Source organism: Pristiophorus japonicus, chromosome 1, assembly GCF_044704955.1.
Source record: "Pristiophorus japonicus isolate sPriJap1 chromosome 1, sPriJap1.hap1, whole genome shotgun sequence".
NCBI lineage: Eukaryota > Metazoa > Chordata > Chondrichthyes > Pristiophoridae > Pristiophorus > Pristiophorus japonicus.
In genome coordinates this window covers 40,567,329-40,586,996 of record NC_091977.1, presented here as the reverse complement: position 1 = coordinate 40,586,996, position 19,668 = coordinate 40,567,329, and the positions used below count along the sequence as shown (strand labels likewise).

Genomic DNA, 19,668 nt, shown 5'->3' with positions numbered 1-19,668 from the left:
CAGGGTATTGGTGAGGCCACAGCTAGATTACAGCATACAGTTTTGGTCTCCTTATTTAAAGAGGGACATACTTGCATTGGAGGCAGTTCAGACACGGTTCACTAGGTTGATTCCTGAGATGAAGTGTTTGACTTATAAAGTAGGTTGGGACTATACTCATTGTAGTTTAGAAGAATGAGAGGTGATCTTATTGAGACATACAAAGTAATGAGCGGGCTCGACAGGGTAGATGCAGAGAGGATGTTTTCCCTCATGGGCGAATCTAGAACGAGGGGCATAGTTTCAAAATAAGGGGTCACCCATTTAAAACAGAAATGAGGAGGAATTTCTTCTCTCAGAGGGTTGCAAATCTGTGCAATTCTCTGCCCCAGAGAGCTGTGGAGGCTGGGTCATTAAATATATTTAAAGTGGAGATAGATAGATTTTTGAACAATAAGGGCATAAAGGGTTATGGGAAGTGGGCAGGGAAGTGGAGCTGAGCCCATGATCAGATCAGCCATGATCTTATTGAATGGCGAAGCAGGCTCGAGGGGCCAAAGGCCTGCTCCTATTTCTTATGTTCTTCGAGCCTGCTCTGCCATTCAGCAAGTTCATGGCTGATCTTCTACCTCATGTCCACCTTCCCGCACTAGCCCTATATCCCTTAATTCCTTTGTTCAAAAATGTATCGACCTCGGTCTTGAATATACTTAACATCTGTACATTCCAGCAATCCTGGGGCCCAGTGAAAACCAGAACGATCCTGGATGAATTAATAATGTTCAGTTTTGCAGTAGTTAACCTATTCTGTAAAGAATGCAGAAAGCTCTAGGTGAAAACCAAAGTAGGAGTATCAGGTGTTCCATATGCTCAAAAAGATATGTGGCCAAACTGACAAGATTCAACAGCTAGTTTCTAACAGTAGGAGATCTTATTTTTTTTAGACTTTCCCGCAGAGACTAACTGATGCTGAATTTGTACATGGAGGTAATTTGCTCTTTTCATCTCGTACTTTAAAAAAAAGCCTGCTACACTGGAATGGATGTTCTATTTTTGAAGCTAACTTTATCATCGCAGGCAGCTGGCAATGTGACATCATGCAAAGAAAATCCTGGAGCCTTAACCATTTTTGCTACTGAAGGAGGGACAACTACATCTTCTTGGCTTTAATGACCATGCTCCCAGAACATCCAATGTTTTTCATTCTGAGACAAATTGGTAGTGAAGGTCTAATGGGAGCATAGGAGACAAGAAGGTGCACTTCAACAATAAGTAATATTCATCGACAAAACCACACACCATAAAGGCTCAGTGAGTTCACCCAGTTCATAGCTCATCCTTACAGGCTAAGCAGTTCCCAGATTTGATCCCTGGTCTTTGCTGAGGCTGTTGATTTCAATAAGGGTGATGGTAGGGATAGCACAATTGGCCTCCGTGTCTTTAGTTAAAAGGAAGAGGGAAAGGAACTGGTTTAAGAGTTCCTAATCCTGATCATTATCCAACTGCTGGAAGTATGTGTGATAGAGAATTCAAGCTCTGCAGCCCGGCTGCAGTTTTGAAAAAACACAGACCACATTGCATTAAGTCATCAATCAACTTGACATTTTAGGACCTTGGGTAGCGAGCCAATTAAAGGTGAACAGACTATCAAATGAGCCAATAAGGTCAAAGAAGGCGAGTTCTTTTCTGTAAATTGAACCAGGTATATAAACAGCCATTTTGGCCATGTGATCTCAGAAGGACAAAGGCCTGGCTTAAAGCCAGGAGCTTGTTGCTGCTGCCAGAATAAAGTTACATTAAAACTACAATCGGAGTTCGTATTTCATTGGAAATTAAGAGATCTAACAATTTTGGCGTCACGAACAGGATCGCTGAGGGAAGAAACTGAATTTTGGACATCGGACCGACATACTGAGGTAAGGACTCCTCTTTATAAAAGCCCTCGATCAAAAGTCTAAATTCGCCTCTCCTTCTACGCGATTCCGAAAGCCTCCGGTTTGCGAACCCTCCGGTTGGTAGTCGGCTCGAGATCCCATGGACGTCTAACTTCGGCGGTGTGTTAATTAATTAATCACCGACCCACTGATTGGCTGGAAAGCCGACGACTCGAGACCCCAGTAAAGAAATCAGTATTAAGGCAGCAGAAGATAAGAGCAAAGAATTGTCTACAACTGTTAAAGGCGGGCGGGCACCACCTGAGGTTTCGATAGATGAAATCCTCCAACAGTTGAAAGAATACATAGAGCAACAATTCAACTTATCTAAAACCTGTATTAAGATCGAACAAAAGTACAGAACCTCCAAAGGGCAATGGTCCTTGGACGAGATTAAAAGGGTCTGGGGAAAAACGACCCGTATGAAAAATAAAGAGTGAACTAGATGGTCCCTAGCCGTTATGGGACAGATCCGAAAGCGGAATGAAATTACAATGCGTTCCCAACATGATCGAGAACTGACCAGTACAAAGGTCCAATTGCAAGCTGTTTGTGCACAGCTGTGACAGAAAAGACTTGAACTTGAAAAGTCGGAAGCGGAAGTTAAAGATCTTAAAGGTGAAATTAAAGAATGGAAAAAATCATTAGGTCAAGAGACAGTAATAGGAAAAGGAAAATGTATCGGTCAATTCCCAGGGTACCCATGTTTGGATAAATTAAAGGCGCAAACCCAAAGACACGACTGAGGAATAGATACAGATTCTGAATCCTCAAACAATACAGGATCGGAGGAGGATGACGAATTAGGGGTGCGCTTTGTCCCGTTTAAAAAAAGACGCGTTGTAGTCAAATCAGAAGAGACTGCGGATGAGGGCGGAACCAAAAAAAACGAGGAAAAGGGTGTATGCAGAATATTTAGTTTATGATCCGGCAGACCTAGAGAAAATTGATAAATGGTCCAAGGAATTGCCCAATCCAAAGAAAGGGGGAGTAAAAACGTGGGACCAATTGGACCGCTTAAGAAATATATATCAACTTCATCCCTGGGATGGAGTGCAAATTTTGACCATCATGGTGCCAAAAACACAAGGAAGAAAATTGCACGACAAGGTAGAAGAAGCTTTGGGGCAGGATGAGCAAGAATTAAACGCAGGATGGGAGGCGATTAAACACTGGCTGCAAGCCTTCAGTCCAGCTAAGACAGACTGGGGAAAAATTGCAGCCTGCCAACAGAAAGGAACAGAGGAGTTCCTGGAGTATGACGAGCGGTTTAGATGCACGTGGCCAGAACATTCGGGTATGAATAATACGGATAAGGAAATGGATAAACAAGTGTTTGGTCCCCTGAAAGCAGCTTTCGTGGCAGGTCTAAAGCCAGAACTGTCCAAAATGCTTAAGGTAGTGTTACCGGACTGGGAAGGTAGAGGAACTACCTTTGTAGCATTGGTGGATCGATGTCACCAATTAGATCGGGACATGGGAGCTAAAGTCCGAGCTGTACAGGCTATGGGATGAAAATCCCAGGATTCCGATAAACAGTTATTAGGAAAATTACCCGGAAAATGTCATTATTGTGGAAAAGAAGGTCACTGGGCCAAGACGTGCAGGGCAAAACAGAAAGGTCGAGGCTGGGGAAGAGGACGCAGCCAGGGATACAATTCAGCCAACAAACCAGGCTTGTCACAAGATAACGACCTCATAGAAGCATTTAAGCGACTGACAATACAACAACAGAAGGAGTTACTTGAGATAGCAAAAAACGATTCGAGCCCACCCTGGCCCCCCTCCTCGCACTAATATAACTGTCAGGGTGGGCAATAAGGATGTGGACTGTCTTTTAGACACAGGGGCAGAATTAACATGCTTACCCCTACAATATGGAGATTTTTTGCCGTTTGATGGTAGTTCACGTACAGCCTATGGAGTTGGGGGCCATAAAATGGAAATTAAAAGGACAACACCGGTACTTATAGGGCTGGGTCCACATGAACTAACCATGCCGGTGTGGATAGGCCCAGTAGATCAGCCCCTTTTGGGAATGGACGTTCTAATCCAAGTAGATTCATCGTTGCATTTTGAGGATGGTCGGGTGACATGGTCAATTAGAACTTTGAAGAAAGAAGAATTGAAGGAACACCCAATATGGGCTAAAGGTAAGAATGATTGTGGCCTACTCCAGATGGAGCCTGCGTCATTTACCGGGACCAAACCTCCATGCACTAAACAGTATCCTATCAGTCCAACTGCCATCGCGGGAATCTTACCGGTTATTCAGCAATTGGAGAAACAAGGGGTGCTTATTAAAACGCATAGCTCCTCCAATAGCCCCGTGTGGCCAGTACAGAAATCTAATGAGACTTGCCGTTTGACTGTCAATTATAGGAAAGCTAACCAGTGTATTGATCAAAATGCTCCTTTGGTCGCAGATCCCTCCACCATTTTTAATGCCCTCAAACCGGAACATAAATATTTCTCGGTTATAGATATGGCCAACGGATTTTGGTCGGTGCCTCTGGCACTGGAGGTTCGACAGTGGTTTGCTTTCACGGTCCAAGGACAACAGTATACTTGGACCCGGTTACCGCAGGGTTTCCACAACAGCCCTACGGTATTCCACATGGCTTTACAAAGCCATTTGCGAGAATTACCTCCCCTGTCATCCACAGTCATCCAATATGTAGACGATATCCTGCTAGCTTCAAACACGGAAGAACAGCATGAACAAGATTTACGAGCTTTGCTGGACCACCTTTGGCTGAAAGGACATAAAGCCAGCATCGACAAAACACAAATATCCCAAGAAGAGTTTGCATAACTGGGACAAAAGATTTCACAAGGAAAGAGAGAACTTACCCAGGATTGAACTGCAGCCATTCGAGCTGCTAAAAAACCCACCACTATTCAGGAACTAAGGTCTTTTCTGGGATTGTGTAACTTTAACAGAAATTGGATTGACTCCTTCACACAGCTTGCTCAGCCATTGAATGATATTTTAAAGGGGAAACGTGCCTATAAAGAAGCCATCACCCTCACTAAGGAACAGCGAGAGGCCTTCCTGAGTTTGAAAAAGGCTTTGTGTTCGGCACCGGCTCTGGGAATCCCTGACAGTGGTAAGCCATTTACCCTGTTTGTCCATGAGAAAGAAGGATACATGACAGCTATACTGACACAAGAACATGGGGATCGGCAAAGACCTATTGGCTATTATTCGGCAAAACTGGATGCGGTAGCCCTCGGATGGGGAAGTTGCCTAAGGGCCATGCAAGCTACATGTCGAGCGGTAATGATCACTGCGGGTCTAGTCCTCGACCAAAAGCTGATTGTCAAGTGTCCCCACACCTTATACGCTTTGCTGTCGATGAACAGAATGTCTCAGGTGATAGCAGCTGGATGGATCCGCTGGACAGCAGTTTTGGACGCTCCTAATCTCCATATCGTCCGGGACAGCCCGGTTAATCCCGCAACTATGCTCCCGATGCCAGAATCGAGGGAGAAAGAGGGGGGAGAATGTGAAGAGCATGACTGCATGGAGATTTTAAAAGAAACAGAAGAAGCAGCCTTAGCAGCAGAGGAGCTTCTGCACAACCCAGACCTCATCCTGTTTACAGATGGTTCCTCCTTTGTTGACAATGGTACCAGAAAAGCAGGATGGGCAGTTACAACCTTATATGAGGTAGTGGCAAAAGGATGTTTACCCTCAGGAACGTCAGCACAACAGGCCGAGTTACAGGCCCTGTCAAAAGCATGTCGAATAGCAGAAGGACAGACAGCTAATGTCTACACAGATTCGCGTTATGCTTTTGGAGTCGCTCATGACTTTGGTCTGTTATGGCGGAAAAGAGAATTCCTCACTGCTGCTGGTACACCTATCCGAAATGGAAAAGAAGTCAGAGATTTACTAGAGGCCATACAATTACCTCAGGAAGTGTCCATCCTGAAGTGTAAGGCCCATACCAAGGAAAATACCACAGAAGCACAGGGAAATGCCCTAGTCGACCAGGCAGCTAAAGATGCCGCCTCACAGGGCGTTCCCCCAGAAGAACCACCACAGGTGTGCAGATTGAAAGCACTCAGGACTCTGACATGAGACCTTCAAACAATGCAAGGCGAGTGCTCCCGAGAGGAAAAATGGACATGGATTGAGGCAGGAATTAAGCTATGTGAAGATGGTGTCTGGAGACAAAGAGTTACCGACAAGCCAGTCACGCCACAAGCGCTTATGCCTTTTTAGCCCAACAGATCCACTCGTGGGGACACTTGACCTCACAACAGATGACGGCACGGTTCCAGAAAAGCTGGTGGGGTCGGGGATTTAAAAAACATGCCCAGCTGGTAGCAGACCGCTGTGTGGTCTGCCAGAAAAATAATTCTGGACCCATCACGGTAATGCCCCAACTGAGGCCCCCTGCCCCTGTCGGACCATTCCAACATCTGCAGGTTGATTATATATCTCTTCCTTCATGCCAAGGATACACTAACATTCTTGTCATGGTCGACAGATTCTCTAGATGGGTAGAAGCTGTCCCAACTAAAAGAGCCACAGCTAATCACACTGCAAAGGTCTTGTGTAAGGATTACATTCCCCTATGGGGAGTCCCGAGGAGCACTGACTCAGATCAGGGAACACACTTCACAGGTGCTGTCTGCCAAGAAGTCTGTAGGTTACTGAACATTATGTGGGATTTACACTGTCCTTATCATCCACAATCATCAGAACAAGTAGAGCGAATGAATCGAACTCTGAAACAACAGCTTGCCAAATATCACCAAGAAGGAACACCATGGCCCCAGGCACTACCAATAGTGCTATGTAGCATTAGGGCAACCCCGAACAGAACTACAGGTCTTAGCCCATTTGAAATTATAACAGGAAGACCCATGTCACTGCCAGGAACTATCGATTTACGGAAAGCTGATGTTCACTTAATGAATGACACTTTGTTATCATACTGTCAGAACCTAACCAATGCTATTAGTTCTATTTCCCGACAGGTATCGGCAGCTTGGGGTAATCCACCCGAAGGAGGACACAACATCATCCCGGGAGTCTTGGTGTATGTGAAAAAGTTGCATAAAGAACCTTTGGGTGCCAAGTGGGAGGGACCTTTTCAAGTGTTATTGACCACCCAGGCAGCTGTTAAAGTCCAAGGAAAGAAAGCCTGGATCCGTGTGCTTCACAAGTTAAACGAGCACCCGTAACTGAAGCTGAAATCTAATAAGGACAATTATTTTTTTGCCAAAATGTATAAATTTACTGTATTACTGACTGTAGGTATTCTAGGCATAGGCCTACTTCTTACTAGCCGACCCTCTGCACCAAAGGGAAATAGTAGGGTAGCAAGGGAATTACATGTAAATACCTTTTTATATATGTCATACATTTATGCCAAACAAGGTAACATTTCTAGTTGTTGGGTGTGTGAGCATATTCCTATTCACTCAAAGGGAGGGATTCCCTTGAGGCCAGTTCCCTTGAATATCTCGGAAATGGCTGAGTGGATAATTAATCAAAACAAAACAGGCAAGGCGTTTCAGGATACGGAAAACTGGGCACGTAAATGGAAGTCAGCAGGTTACAATCTGACTACCTTTGAAGGGGGATACCAACCGTGCTACAATAATTCCAAACGGCCCCCATTTTTTGTTATCACTAATACAACGGGAATAGGAAGACCGGGGGAATCAGTCTGTCTGATTAGAAACATCAAAGGAGGCCAAAATATGGGGTGTAGTAACTGCTCCCGGAATTATAATATAATCAAGCTACGGAACCTTCCAAACTGGGCCGATGTGGGAATTTTTAACCTAACAGGGATTCTGAATAAAACAGATGGAAAAGCCTGGACAGGCCCCGGAGTGTTGCTGACAAAGAAACAGCTAACCTTCATTGCCTATAATGGCACCTATTGGGTGTGTGGCCACAAGGCCTACCCTTGGCTGCCCCAGAATTGGATGGGATCCTGCTATCTAGCCTACATTGTGCCTTATATGTATCATATAAAGTCACTGTCGGAACATTTACACCGTTCTAAGAGAGCTATCACAGAAACAGAGAGGTTCTTTGCCATTCTGATCCCTAGATATGGGACCGCCAGACTGGCAAGGGAATCCATTAACATGGCATCCGTTGTGGAACGAGTCGCCAATGATACCTCAGAGGCTCTAGTTTAAATCAATGCAGAAATGGTAGCAATCTGCACAGTAGCCCTACAGAATAGACTGGCCCTTGACTACATCCTTGCTGAAAAGGGAGGTACTTGCGCCCTACTCGGAGCTGAGTGTTGCACATATATCCCAGATAGCTCCGAAGAAATTACCCACTTAGCGGAGCATATCCAAAAAGGAGGTAGAAAAACTTAAGCAACCCCCATCATTCACTTTGTGGAGCGGAGCCACTGAATGGCTAGGTTCAATAGGAACTTCATTGGTGGAAGGTTTAATTCTATTCATTGTAATTATTTTACTTTTATATTGTTCGTTTATGTTGATTAAATGTTGTTGCAACCAGGCGGCTGTAACTGCTGTCCCGCAGGTGAGACACCTTGCAGGTCCCAGCAGACCGTCTGTACGTGGCACAGGGGTATGTTATGCTTAAGGGAAGGTTGTTTACTGGTTGAATTAAGATATTGATTTGTATTAAATTGGAATAAGGTTAATTAACCTACTAAAACCAGACTTCCATTGTGGCCACGATGGAGCTAGGGTTGGTGTAAATTTGTGTGGAAGTTACTAGTCCAGACATGTGGCGAAACACATCAACAAATTATAGAAGGAAACTCTATTAACATGTGCGAAATTATTTTTTCGAATGTTTAGTGATACCTGATGTTTTATGATTCAGTTTGTGAAAGAATCAAAGGGGGGATTGATAGAGAATTCAAGCTCTGCAGCCCGGCTGCAGTTTTGAAAAAACACAGACCACATTGCATTAAGTCATCAATCAACTTGACATTTTAGGACTTTGGGTAGCGAGCCAATAAGGTCAAAGAAGGCGAGTTCTTTTCTGTTAAATTGAACCAGGTATATAAACAGCCATTTTGGCCATGTGGTCTCAGAAGGACAAAGGCCTGGCTTAAAGTCAGGAGCTTGTTGCTGCTGCCAGAATAAAGTTACATTAAAACTACAATCGGAGTTCATATTTCATTGGAAATTAAGAGATTAACAATGTGTGTCAACCTTAGATGAGAAGATTGGGCTTGTGTCTGGTGGCTCCCCCACACCTGCAAGATGGAAGCGACTACTGTCACTCACTGTTAAGGCTTACACGTGAATAATGGCCACTTGTACGAGATGCCAGAGGGCAACTGGTGCCCTTGGAACAGTCTTCAGAAGAGGGCAGAACAATTGGCAGAGAAAATGGTGAGAGGCCAAATAGAAACAAAATCATTTGCTTTTCTTGGAAGTTTGGTATCAGCAAAAATGAGTGAGTATAACTTTGGATCGAACAATAGTTGACTGGGTACCTGAATCAAAGTTTCCCTTAATAAAAGAAGAAGAACTTGCATTTCATGACCTCAGTGTAAAAGTCGGATAGCCAGGTGGCATAGGATAGAACACTAGAGTCTGTATTTCCAGAGACATACTTTATGCACGGTACACCCACAAGATAAGTTTCCCCTTCCTTGGCCTGCTCCCATATATATGAACACAAGAGAGTCCCCAATTAACAGCCACCACCAATGTTCCCCGTAATGTGTTTTGGTGTGCAGCCCATTGACAGTTCTTTAACATTGAAAAAGCTGGTCCAGGCTGCACCGAACCGGCAGCGAGGGGGAGCGTTGCCCATCACCTGAATACAATTAACATTCAAGCCATCGAAAAGCATTTTACAGTCAATGAATAATAACAACTTGTATTTATACAGCACCTTTAATGTAGTAAAATGTCCCAAGGTGCTTGGTAGGAGCGCTATCAAACAAAATTTGACACCGAGCCGCATAAGAGGATATTCAGGCAGATGGCCAAAAGCTTGGTCAAAAAGGTAGGTTTGGGAACATGAGAAGATAAGAAATAGAAGCAGGAGTAAACCATTCGGCCTCTCGAGTCTGCTCCGCCATTCAATAAGATCATGGCTGATTATCTACCTCAACTCCACTTTCCTGCACTATCCCCATATTCCTCGATTCCCTTAATATCCAGAAATCCATCTCTGGATGGATCTCTGCCTTGAATATACTCAACGACTGAACCTCCACAGCCCTCCGGGGTAGAGCATTCCAAAGATTCAACACCATCTGAGTGAAGATGTTTCTCCTCATCTCAGTCCTAAATGGCCAACCCCTTATTCTGAGACTGTGACCCCTGGTTCTAGACTCCCCAGCCAGAGAAACATCCTCCCTGCATCTGCCCAGTCAAGCCCTGTAAGAATTTTGTATGTTTCAATGAGATCACCTCTCATTTTTCTAAACTCTGGAGAATATAGGCCTGGTCTACACAATCTCTCCTCATTGGACAATCTCCCCATCCCAGGAATCAGTCTGGTGAACCTTTGTTGCCGTCCCTCAATGGCAAGTATATCCTTCTTTTGGTAAGGAGACCAAAACAGTGCACAATACTCCAGGTGTGGTCTCACCAGGGCCACTATATAATTGCAGGAAGACGTTTTTACTCATACTCAAATCCACTTGTAATAAAAAGAAAGAAAGACTTGCATTTATATAGTGCCTTTCACGACCACCGGACGTCTCAAAGCGCTTTACAGCCAATGAAGTACTTTTGGAGTGTCATCGCTGTTGTAATGCAAAGGCCAGCATACCATTTGCTTTCTTAATTGCTTGCTGTACCTGCACGTTAACTTTCAGTGATTCATATACAAGGACACAATCTCTCACCATTTAAAAAGTATTCTGCTTTTCTATTTTTCCTACCAAACTGGATAACTTCACATTTATCACATTATGTTCCATTTGCCATGTTCTTGCCCACTCACTTAGCCTGTCTATATTCCCTTGAAGCCTCTTTGCATCCTCTTCACAACTTACATTCCCACCTCGCTTTGTGTCAACAGTAAACTTGGATATACTGCATTACATTTGGTCCCCTCATCTAAATCATTGATATAGATTGTGAATAGCTGAGGCCCAAGCTCTGATCCTTGCGGTACCCCACTAGTTACAGTCTGCCAACCCGACAATGACCTGTTTATTCCTACTCTCTGTTTTCTGTCCGTTAACTAATCGTCATTCCATGCGAGTACATTACCCCCAATCCCTTGGGTCCTTACTTTGGTTAATAACCTCTTGTGTGGCACTTTATCGAATGCCTTCTGAAAATACAAATACACCACATCCACTGGTTCCCCCTTATCTATTCTATGAGTTACAATCTCAAAAAACTCTTAACAGGTTTGTCAAACATGATTTCTCTTTCATAAGGTTTTTCCTAGGTTTGGGAAAGGCGTGTGAGCGGAGTGTCAGTCTAACCACGTGGCCAAGGTGCACGATGAGACTTAAGAAAGATAAAGGAGAGAAAATATAGAAAAGAAATATAGAGGAAGTCTCACCCTCAGGAAGAAGAAATAAAATCACAATCACCAGTAGAAACCTGGGTGACTGTACCTATTATTAGAATTTGTCAGTGTGAATTCTCCAATGTCAGGCAAAATCACTGAGGTTTTACTGACATCCATTTTATTGACACTTCTTGCTGTAATGTGCAGTAAAATTACTGTAATGTGAATGAGGCTTATAAAACAATTGCTCTGCATAAGTAAATACCTAGATACTAGAAATTAATTAATTTCAAAACTCAGTTATCGCTGTAGTACTTTGCGAAGTTAATTAAACTGCTGAGGTAGAAAGGACATCAAAAGCATTTCACCGTTCCCCTCTCACGGAAGAGTTATTCTCTCTGAAACACCCACTAAGCAACACAAGAATAACACAGTTCCTTCAGATAATGTCGAAAACTCCTATAGACAACGTCAAGAAAAACTGAGGGTCAAGCCAGTCATCAATAACACATTTTATTTTGGCATTTTCTTCATTTTAGATTTGAGAAATATTTTTTCAGCAGGCACAGTAAAGAGATTTTATTTCCTTCAGTGGAAAAAAATACGATTTTTTTCCCTTCTATAAAAGTGCTAAATCAGATACAACAGATTAATTCACTGCAGCTGGCAAAATACAGACCAACAAAATATTGTAAAATGTTCCAAAAGAAACAGAGACACTGGGGCTGCTCACCTTCATTTTAACTGCTGCCCTGTGGCTGTTGCTCCACTTTCCTTGTACTAGCCGATGTGTGGATGATTTAAGAATTGAATGTCTAACAGTGTACTGGGAAAAGATCCCAAATAAATGTAAGTAATTGTAAAAAAGCAAAGCCTGTTTCGATAAAAAATATATATGGTGCTTAAATGAAGTCGGAGACATACGCTGCGAGAGATTGTGTTGGTGTATCCCAAAGGCATATAGTTAAAGGTATATAATGGAACACTGGCTCGAACTATTCAGGAACAAGTTTTACTGATTGGACATGGTGCTCCATTTGGTGATTTCTATGGCAGAGTGATTTGCTCAGGAATGGGCAAACTGAGATTCAGTGGCATGAATTAACTCTTATGGTGCTGAACAAACAGCTGCAATATTCAGTACAGCTGTCAGAACAAATGCTGCACCTCAGGCTTTCAGGGGTAAAACTAAGGCTTTGCTACTGACCTTCAGTCACTCTTTTTAATACAAGTTTCCCTTTGAAACATACTGTGAAAATAATGGATATTTTACACACTGATTACACTTCTAGACGGCAATTTCCAACTAAACCCCAGGTAGGATTGATTAGTGTAATGAAACTGCAGAGATAAGGTTGGAGCATTATCCTGGATAAAAATGGCATTTTATGCTTTTGGGGCAGAGGATAAAGCATGTTTTGTGTCAATGGTGGTGACAAAGGTTAATCCTGGGAAATTGGAAACATGGTCAACCTCTCGCTCAGTTTCAGCATCAAGTATCCCTCGGTGAGATACCACGCACAAAGTTACAGAGTTAAGCTCCCTGTACTTCCTCGGTCATGTGACCTTAAAAGCACAGGAGTCCATGGCCTCTGGTGCATTTTCCACACCAGCCATCTTTATGCCCCTCTAAAGCGGTTTTATATCGGTACTACTTTAATTCTGCATCCGAATGGAAAACTGGGTGATCAAGTCTGTGGAAATAAGGTAGCTGGATTTATCAGCGTGACAGTGGGGACTGACTCATGGGTGTCAGTCACCCTGCAGCAAAAGTAAACCGGTGACAAAACAAAAGCAGCTTAAACGAAACTGTCAAACTTAGCGACAAATTCGAGGGCGATTCCGTGCCTTGCGGCCAATAGAACCACGAGTGGAACCACTCAAATTAAATTCAGGTAGGATTCTTCTTCTCAGTGAGAAGACTTTATCCCTTCAATTGCTTCAATTTGAATCCAGGTCCCAGAGGTGAAAGGGCAGTATTCTAACCCTTTGCTCCATCCATTCCCTGTCAGTTTCCTTTTTAATAGCCGAATTCATTCTGCTGCCATTAGTTGCCATTACAAGAACCAGCTGCTTGCATCAAGACACCACTCAGGATTCAAAATAAACCTTTCACAAAGGCTCAGTGCAGTCCTTATCTCATCCCCATTTACTCTGAATTGAAAAAAACTTTCAGGAACGAACAAGCTAAAAACAATGGCAAGTAACTGCAAGCATTGAAAATCCTCATCGGCATCTCCTGTCCTTCTCCGCCAACAAATGGCATCTTAACATCCAGAAGTGCTTCAATCAATCACCAACAAGATTAATACAGCCGAATTACACAGATTTGGATAGAGACTGACGAGACTGACGAATAACAGAGGAGCTCATTTGAAATTGATTACAAGTCCAGCACTCAGCATTCACAATGAACACAGCCCTCCAAAGCATTTCTGTGCTCAAAAGCATTAATCTTCATTATAAGCAAGGATACATAATAAAGCTGCTCAGAATGAAAGAGTGGGAGGGGTTGGGGTGGGGGGTGGTGTGGTTGGGAATCAGATTTCTATTAATGTGCAGGTAAAAGCGAAATTACAGGGATAACATTGTAAATGGGTGAAATATCAAACAAAGCATCTTTACTGGTCTATCAAAACTGAAATGGAAACCACAATTAAAATTCACATGGCAATAATAACACGACGTGAGGACGGCAAGGTTTTGGAAGAATTTTGCATGTTCCTCTGATATATTAGGCATTAACGGTAAAATTTAGGCACATGCACAGGGAAGGAGACTAGGAAATTTACAAGAAACATTGTTTACGAAAAGGTCATAAATCAAAGGACTGCTACGTAATTATGTTAAGTTCAAGGCTGATTTTGGATGGTTTCAATTTTTTTTGAACAAGCATTTCAGGGTAGAAACTCCTTTTTCATATGACGCTGTTTCTGCATTCTGTCAGAATCTAACACACCACGAACTGTTTAAGTGTTTTCCCCTGGTGCAACACGAGCATTTATTTTCATGTTGCAATAATGAAATATAAAGAGATTTAAATGTGCTGCGAGATGCAAAGAAATTTCATTACTCTAAGAGTTAAGAAGCCAGTGCACAATCCTACTACATATTATCTGAGTAATGATGTGGAAACCTTTCCCCTTTTAATTGAAATCTCTATTCTCCTGGCTCACTGTGCAATGGAGAGAGACTTTACAGCTGCAGCACTGCTTTGTACATGGATCAATTACTAGTCTATCAGAAACGCAATGTACCAACATTTCACACAAAAAATAACCACCAATTTTTTTTCCAATTTTATTTCTTCCTCAAGTCAGCAATTCATCCTGGGGTTATGGTTCCACAGGCACAGCAGTCCGCTTGCACTTTTCCCGAGTTGCTGTGCTCGAGTGTAGATACTGAGTATTGGCAGGTTAATCGGCAATGGGGGGGGGGGGGCGGGAACAGTATAGTCAGCTGATCCTACCCTTGCCTGATGCCCACAAACACAAGGACAGCTCACTGGCAAGCAGTCACAAACAGGACTTCTGGGAGACTCTCCCCCACCACCCCAGTCTGGATAATCGAAGCTAACTGTTGCTCTCCCATCCCTGTGCTAGTTGAGGTTAGCTTACTCAGCATAGAGAGGGGGTGGGTCAAGCCTGGAGACGCTGAAGATCTGTATTGCTTGGTAACAAAATATATAGATGCTATGTACCCACTAAGACATGAGGTGAAATTAAAATCTACTCAAAAAATTTGACAGATCAGTCGATCCCTAGATTCTCACTTACCTTGCCTGCACTGCATACTTCTACATCTTGCCTACATTTACACAATAAAAGGAGTGTTTGCAGATCCAATTATTTTCCCCAAAGATCTCGGGAAAGGCAGGAGCATTTTATATATTCCTTGTATTAATGCGCACAGTACAAAAGAAATATTGGCTTATCCCCATGATCCATGAAAAATAAATGATAGCAGCAGCACATCCAATCGAGTAATTGGGGACAAACAGACTGCCTCTCCTGTCGCTTTGTCTACATTTCGGTCATGAAGCAATCTTGACTCACTACTCACCATTACTCACAACAGTCCAGATTCCTCTGACGGCCAGTAAATTCAGACCTCATCGGCATACAGGTCACCAGCAAACATTATTAACTTGGGGAGTCCTGGCTGCCTTCAGCATCAAAGCTGAATGCTTTATGCTCAAAAGTAACTTCACTTACAAAGGCACCCCCTCCCCCCGTCCTGCCTTCCCTGCAGAGCACCTTGCTGGCCAGACCTGCAATTGGATGTTATCTAGAGTTTGGAGAATGCACCGACTTACTGTCCCTGGCTGTTCCCGTGACTTTGCACTGGCATATCCGAAGTATTATCTCTATACCTTCTGCCTTTTACCTTACCCTCTCATGCCAGGAAGAGCAATGTTGCGCAAAATTATTCACCTCCACCCCACTCCAACAAATGTGGCAGAAAATCTGTCCCCAGCATACTGTGAGAGAATTTACTCACTTAAAACATATTCCTGCTTTATTATGTTCAGCTATATATCTAAAATCCATTTATAGATATTGTATCCCACTGTTTACAGTCTGTGATGCTGATAAGCACTTAAAATGCCCTAAAACTCTATCACTGGTACAAATTCTTTCTTGGGAGATAAAAACAGGGTCAACTTTTTCACAGACAAACTTTGCACCCCACTTCCAGTTCCCGTTTCCCCTGCTGTCTGGTATTAGCATAGCTGTCTGGCACAGGGTGAGGCTAAAATCTCCTTTTGGGGCTGCCCCAAATCACCTAAAGCAGCGACATTGTCAAACTTACTTCGGAAACTACAATCCTGCCCTGATTTTGAGTAAAAACAGAAAGCTCAGATTGCACTTAGCTGTATTGCGACTGGAAAATGACTACAACAAGCACCAAAACCGGAGAAAATAAAGACTGATAAACAGAAATCCTATGGTACATAACAGAAACTCTTAAGTTTCACGTCAATAGCATGCATAGAAAAGAAGAAAAATCCTTCAATCATTTTCTTCCAGCCAAGTTCACCAGTTGCGATCACCTAGATTTATCTCCCAATTATTTCAGTCATAAATTTTCACCTAGTTCCAGTTAAGGAAAATGGAAGTGACAGTTATAAAAAAGTCATTCCCAACTCTCTTTTCAAAATGAACAAGAGTTATTTAAATATACATCATGGTTTGCCTTTCATGAAACTACAATATTGTCTTATCACCTGCAAAACATCAAGTTGCTTGTGGATTCGAAAGGGATCTGTACTAACATTAACAAACTTAATTTCCACAGTGCTCCTCACCTACAGAAAAATATCTGTAGGTTAATCTAGGAGGGACAAGAAAAACAAATCTCTTATCTCATCTTTTTTTTCTTTCCAGGTGCTGACTCGTTGTTCATTTCCAATATTTTCTGTCTCTGCCTTTTCAGCATTTGCTCCCTTTATCGCGACTATATTTCAGGATTTTAAACGTTTTAAATGTCCATCTGATTTCTTACTGCAGTTAAAAAGGAATGGCACTGCATTAAAGTTCGATTCTTAAAAGAGTATTTAAATCTTATTACAGCAAACCGTTCATTAACAGCACCATCACAAAGAAGGTTGCTGGCTGAGTGACTTTCAATAATTGAAACGATCACGCAGATTCTTTGTAAATTGCAAGTGGTGAGCAAATCAGTTTCGTGAAATTGAATGAACTCAGGGCGGTTAAACTCCCTGTTATTGTTGATGCGCAGTCCGCAAGCATGTTGCACTTTACCAAGAATCTCATCCCAGCAATGACCCTTAACCAAAAAAAGCGAAACTTCGTCTGGCCACTCTCTATCTCCCAAAGTTTGAACTCTCTTCCCACTGCTGCTTTTCAATGGAGTAATTTAATCTCGCTTCTCTCACCCACCAAACTTCGGGGCTTTGGCCCCACACTGGAAATCTCACTAATCTGATGGGCGATTATTTCAGATTTGCAGAATTGGAGAGAGTTTTCTCCTTACGGATTACGCCCGCTTCCAGCCATGGACGTGAAGCCAGGCTCTTTGGACACATATATATGTATTTAAAAACAAATCTGATTGAAAAGCTTGGATTCAACAATCCTGTTTCACTTTTAAGACCGGTATTCTCATCCAATGAATGAATCTTATTTATGGGGAGTGAGATGGGGAGAAGTTACACGCGAATTGTGGTGGCTTTATTTATTGGCCTGGGTTATCTGCACCAGGAGCAACTTGGGGCGTGCAAGTCACGTCGCGCAGTCTTCTAAGGAACACAAGATATTCAGATGGAAATGTAGCCTTCGCGTGAAATAAGAGGAATTTAAAAAGGAGGATATTTCAAATGTAGGCAGAGTGGAATCGCGCAGGTCCTGAGAGGTTGGCGGGGGGCGGGGGCTAAAGCTGTTCAGGGTATTTTTTTAAAAGCGCGACGATATCGTCTCCATCTTAAAGCGCTGAAGGAGCAACGTGTAGAGAGCGGGTACTGACTGCAGTTACACGAGGGACGCTGGTAACATTGAGTCCAAGCAGACCCAGAGCCCAGTGCCCCGCACAGTATTCAGCTCACAGCCAGAGGATCAGAATCAGTAATACTTTCACCCACTCCTCAAGTTAATCACCAAAGCCTCTGGGGCTGGGGGAACATTGTGCACGCTTATTAAAGATAATGAGAAGAAGATTATCAAGGATCGGATCGGAGCTGCCTTTTCCTATATACACACACACACACACACACACAAATCCTTTCAATTGCAACGACTGTCTCGCTTGACTGGCTGTTTCAGCCGACACTAAGTACAAAGAGAAGCAACCCCAGTGAGGGGCATGTACAAACTGCAACAGTTCGCAATCGGCACCGGCACATTTGGCTGGCAAACTTCTGCCAACCTGTGTCAGAGAGAGGGTAGCAGGCGTTACAAATCCCGAAAGATGAAAGCAACCCGCACAAATACCGTCCCCGCCAGCAACTGTGGGCAAACTTGCTCCTGATCCGCTTGGGTTTTTTTTAAATTTGCATTGTTGCAAAGGGGTCGGTGAATGTAATCAGAAACATTGCATGAAATGACTCTTTTTCTCGCCCTCCCCCGCCCCCCCGAAAACCACTTTATACCCACGCTACAGCTCATGAAAGCGACCCGAGACACCGGTCAAAATAATCGGATTGTTTTCCAAAAGAGCTTTGTGCGGGGGCTCTGCTGGGGATTGTTTTAAAAGCCAAGTCACTGAATCACAAATGAGTAATCAGGTAGATGGCATAACATGTGTCTTGAGAGAATACATCGCAACTTCCGGAAACAACTAACTAGAGAGGCGAACAGAAATAAATCACGATAAACCCCGCAGTGAGCTGGGGGAGCGAGAGATAAACCCCAAGCTAATTCTTCAATGCAAACTCCACTATCACAGCAGCCTCCCTCGCTGTGAAACACTCCTCTCCCACTCTCACTGTTTGGACCCGGCAACCCTACATACACAACCAGACACAAATACAAAGTTTGCAAATGCGATTAAAAGTCTCACAACTTCATTCAGCAAGTAGACCTTGCCCATCCCAGGCTCGTTCTGTTTGGAGAAAATGCTCATTAACATTTTGCACATATCAAAGCTACTTTTAAGAAAAATATTTTGATATATATATATAAAATAAAAACCCATGTATTCCCTTTTCTTGTCTGTTGCATGCAGTTGAAGGATGCACACACACATACTCACAGCCGATGCAGAGAGAGAGAGAGAGAGAGAGAATGTCCAGGACCGCGATGTGCTTGAACAGCTCACAGTGCTGTGTGAATGGAGCAGCGCTCCCGCGGCTGATCCCTATGTATGGAGTTCGCCGCCAAGCGCGCAGACACACACACACAGGCACAAACGCCGCCACGGGAACCTTACCTCGCAGCTGGGGCAAGCGGGATTCCCCCGCAGCCTCACCAAGCTCATCGCCCCCCCCCCAAAAAAAATGCGCCCCCCAAACAGCGCCGCCAATCCGCTGCCCTCGGTACGAGAAAAAAAAGCCTTCTTTTTGGCGGCTGTGGGTTTTGTCGGGAGGTGCTTGGCGATTTACTGTGTGAGTGGGCTGCGAGCGTACACACACACACACACCCCTCTGTCTGGCTAAGCTGATGCAGAGCGCCCGTCCTCTCATGCTGTGTCCAATCACTGCATCTACCATGCAATGATTTAAGGGGTCAGCCATAAATAAACTTGCTGGTGAATAATGGCTTTCTACTTGTTTTCTGAAGCTGCCATGCGACGGGATGCAGCTAATTTCGACCAACAACAGCAATATATGTATATGTACATATGTGT

At 43.5% G+C, this 19,668-nt stretch overlaps 1 protein-coding gene across 3 annotated transcripts in view; it reads right to left on the bottom strand.

The window, feature by feature from the left end:
• Positions 1 to 19,301, bottom strand: part of LOC139262996 (teneurin-3-like) — a 924,456-nt gene extending 905,155 nt beyond the window's left edge. For all 3 annotated transcript variants that reach the window (XM_070878430.1, XM_070878437.1, XM_070878446.1), the window contains exon 1: positions 19,252 to 19,301. The gene's annotated coding sequence lies outside the window, so the exon portion shown is untranslated. The remainder of the gene's footprint in view (positions 1 to 19,251) is intronic.
• Positions 19,302 to 19,668: the final 367 nt, after the last annotated feature.